Source organism: Molossus molossus, unplaced genomic scaffold, assembly GCF_014108415.1.
Source record: "Molossus molossus isolate mMolMol1 unplaced genomic scaffold, mMolMol1.p scaffold_m16_p_1, whole genome shotgun sequence".
Taxonomy (NCBI): domain Eukaryota; kingdom Metazoa; phylum Chordata; class Mammalia; order Chiroptera; family Molossidae; genus Molossus; species Molossus molossus.
In genome coordinates this window covers 211,106,337-211,110,839 of record NW_023425344.1, presented here as the reverse complement: position 1 = coordinate 211,110,839, position 4,503 = coordinate 211,106,337, and positions in this window count along the sequence as shown.

The window sequence follows — 4,503 nt, the reverse complement described above, 5'->3', positions numbered from 1 at the left end:
CCTCATAAAGACCTTGTATATATTTTCTTAGACTTATACCTAAGTATTTCATTTGGGGGATGTTCATGTAAATGACAATGTTTTACATTTCAAATTGCACTTGTTCTTTGTTTATATATAGGAACGCAATTAACTTTTCTATATTAACCTTGTATTCTACCACTTTGTTTTAAGTGCTTATTAGTTACAAGATTTTTTTTGTTGTTTTAAAATTTCCAGCGGAATAAAACAGGATTGTTTTACACTTATCCTCCAGCAAACACCCTTCTCAGCCTTATTGACTATACATGTGGATCATCTTTAAGTTTCATTAAACACCTTCTCTTTATAGAATCCTGCTCTGGCCTCTATATCAGTGTAGAACCCCTTGCTTTATGTTCTCATAGATCCTGTTCTTAGCATAATGCTAATGCTTTACTTTGATTATTAATTAAAATTCTGTCTCCCTGACTGCAATGTAAAGTCCATTGAGGTCAAGAACCTTGTCTGCACTGTTCATTACCGAAACATAGTATGACTCTCAATGAATATTAGTTGAATGAATAACTGTAACCCCCTTTCAATAGCCACCAAAAAAACTGAATTATTTTATGTTTGTCGCACAGATTCAAGTCAGGAAACTGACACCACTCAAAGTATTTAAAGCAGAAGGAATGTACTGCAGTGAACTGGTGGCGCAGGAGATGAATGTGGCGGGGAAGACTACCAGGGATGGAAAGTACCCAGATAGTAGCAACAGCAGAAAACTCTGAGTACCCTCCAGTTGGGGAGACAGTGGGAAGAACTGATATTACAGAACCCAGGTGCCTCAGTTCTGTAGGTCAGAAGTCCAAATGCTGTGTGGCTCAGCTGGGTCCTCTGTGTAGTCTCACAAGGCTGAAATCAAGGGGTTGACAGGGCTGAGTTCATTTGTAGAGTTTCGAGAGATATATCTGCTTGCAATGCACATTCAGGTTGTTGGCAGATTTCAGCTGCAGGCAGGTGTAGAACTGAGATTCCTATTTCCCCACTGGGCGTCAAACAGGGGTGATTCTTAACCTCTAGAAGCTGCCACATTCCTTGTCTCATGACCCTCTTCCTCCATCTTCAAAGCCAGCAATGGCTAATCAAGTCTTTCTCATGCTTTAAATCTCTCAGACCTTCCCTTCTGACTCATCTCTCCTGTTCCCAGTAAGAGAAGGTTCTCTGTTTTTAAGGGCTCATGTGCATAGAGCGAGTTCACTTTGATAATCCAGGTCAGTCTCCCCATCTGAGGTTCGTAACCTTAACCACATCTACAAATTCCTTTTGCCATGTAACATTTAACATTTCACAGGTTCTGGGCATTAAGGCCTGGCCATCTTTGGGGGACCATTATTCTGCTTCTCACTGTCCGAACTCAATTAGAATCTAATTGCTACAAGGGCTTCAGAAACAGGTCTGCTGTGCAGAAGACTGAGGAGTAGATCTGAGAGCAAGCAGGCTAGGATAACTTTTTTTTTTCCTTTATTGATTTTAGAGAGAGAGAAAGGGAGAAGGAGAGAGAGAAACATCGATGAGAGAGAACATCGATTGGCCGCCTCCTGCACATCCCCCACAGGGGATTTGGCCCACAACCTGGGCATGTACCCTGACCAGGAATTGAACCCTGACCAGGAATTGAACCGGTGACCTCTTGGTGCATGGGTCAATGCTCAACCACTGAGCCACACTGGCCGGGCTAGGATCACCACATTTTAAGGTAATAATACTTTCTTTTCTTAAACTAGGATGGGCTAAAGAGATAATTGACCAGTTCCTAATTGCTGTCAAAAATAATAAATTAAGCCTATTTACTGAAGAAGAAGAAAATAGTACACACTGCAATGAGATTAATTCAAATATAATGCAGTTGTCAATTGGCTTTCATTATCTTTCCAATCCTATTTCTCAAGTAAAGGCCAGTTAAAATTCTTACCTTCTGCACGAAAATATGGAGGTGAGGGCTAGGTCAGGGAGGGAAAAAGCAGATGATTCAGTCTTAAGAAGTGCAGAGGTTGAGCCCTGGCTTGTGTGACTCAGTTGGTTGAGCGTTGTCCCATGCACCAAGAGGTCTCTGGTTTGATTCCCAGTCAGGGCACATATCTGGGTTGTGAGCTTGATCCCCAGTAGGGAGCTTACAGGAGGCAGCTGATAATGTTTCTCTCTCTCTCTCTCTCTCTCCCCCCCTCCCACTCCCTTCCTCTCTTTCTAAAATCAATTTAAAAAATTTTTTTAAATCAGAATTAGTACCGAGATTTTCAAGTGAGTTCCTGAATGTACAATATATTCTTGGTCCAATCTCTCTGGATTAGGCCATCAAAATAAGTGCTAACTGGGCCCAGAATTGTCTTTCGCAATGTCAATAAATATCACCAGGTGCTATCAAACTTCAGCAGGGACCAGATGTATTGAAGTGGCACAGTTGTACTCCTAGAACCCTCCTTCACTTTGTTCTGCATTGCTTTCCCCCAGTCATTTCATTATCACTTACTAACAAGACTCTGCATTTTATAGAGCTGCAGTCTTTGGACCCCACAAATCAGAGAGGGGGTATTTACAGTCTTTCAGAACTCAAATTGTCATTTTTGGTAAACATCTTCCAACATTTTCTTGCTTCTCATTAACAACCCTGTATGGTAACAGTTTCTGAAAGGGAACTGCAACTTTGAACTTTTTGAAAACAACAAAAGAACTGTGGACAATGATGGGACTAGCACATGGAATGAGAACACTATCCTTGAGCATAACTACACAGTACATGTTATCAGCATGGCAAGGAAGAATTCTGCTACAAACACACAATTCCCTTCCCAGTGAAAACCCTGAGCAAATTGGTGCAACTGAAAGTAGCCAGCTCTGGTCCACCTTTTCATTTTGTGCTGCCCAAATTCTACTGTGCCCTTCTGTCTTGTCTCATTAAGTCTACAATAGGATGCCACTTTTTTGTATCCTTGGCCTGTTGCAGAAAGTCTCAGGCTTTGTTTTATATGGTTGTTTAAAATTCACCTTAAGGAGAGTTCTTGAAGAAGTGTGTTCCCTCCAATACACCCTACACATGCAAACCTCTATTACCAAGTGCCCTAGGAATGATGCTTCTCTCTATTCTTCTGGCCCAGGAGCTTTCTCTTCCCTCTAGTATGAGTTCTTTGTGTACTTTCTCCAGTCACCTGAAGAATATCCTCTCAGTCCTGCTCTTTGGTGTTCTTACATTGCAAGCCTAAAGGATTAACTTCTCCTTTGGTAGGAAGAGACATTTTCTGATTGAGGTCTACCTAAAAACCAGTGCCTCTTAGGCCAGGGATCTGTGCTATGTGATCTTTAAAATCTAACACTTTGACATTTTTACCGGCTGCTAAAGCTTAGGTTCCTTTTCTAATTTTATTTTAAAATGTATACACAGTAAATTTTACCCTCTTTGGTATACAGTTCTATGAGTTTAACAAATGAGTATAACCACTACCACAATCAAGATTCAGAACAGTTCCATCATCCCAAAAAACTCCTACAGGCTCCCCTTTGTAATCAACCCTCCCCCAACCCCTGGCAACCATTGACAATCTGTCCCGGTCAGGGCACATGCAGGAGGCAACCAATCGATGTGTCTCTCTCACATCGATGTTTCTCTCTCTCTCTCAACTTCTCTCCCTTCCACTCTCTCTAAAAATCAATGGAAAAGAGATCCTCAGGTGAGGATTAACCAAAAAAGAAGAAGAATGTAAGAATGTTATATAAATGAAATCATACAGTATATAGCATTTTGAGCCTGATTTCTTTCACTAAGCCTAATGTAGTTGAGATTTATTCATGTTGTGATTTCAGTAGTTTGTTCCTTCTTTTAAATTTTATCTTTATTTCTTTTTATCACTAAGTAGTATTCCATTGCATGGGGTCTTAGTTTCCTATGGCTGCTATAACAGACGTTGTTGTTTAAACCAACAGAAATGGCCCTGGCCGGGTAGCTCAGTTGGTTGGAGCTACGCCATACACCGAGGTTGCGAGTTCCATTTCCAGTCAGGGCACGTACAGGAAGCAACCAATGAATGCATGAATGGTGGAACAAGTCAATGTTTCTTTATCTCTCATCCCCTCTCTCTCTAAAATCAATAAAAATAATAAATAAATACATAAATACATAAGTAAATAAATAAAGCAACAAAAAAAACGTACTTTTTTACAGTTCTGGAGGCCAGAAATTCGAAATCAGTATCACTGGGCCAGAATTAAGGTGCTAGCAGGGTGTCTGGAGGCTTTAGGGAGAAACCTTCCCTTGCCTGTTCAGCCTGAGGTAGCTACTGGCAATTCTTGGCTTATGCCACATCACCCCAATCTCTGCCTTCGTGGCCACAGTACCTCTGCTGGATCCAGATCTCCCTTTGCCTTCCTCTTAGAAGCATGCACCTGAATCTCCCCATCTCAAGATCCTTAATCACATCCGCAGTCCTTTTTTTTTTTTTTTGCCATATAAGGGAACATTCATAGGTTTCTGGCTTTAGGACATGGCAC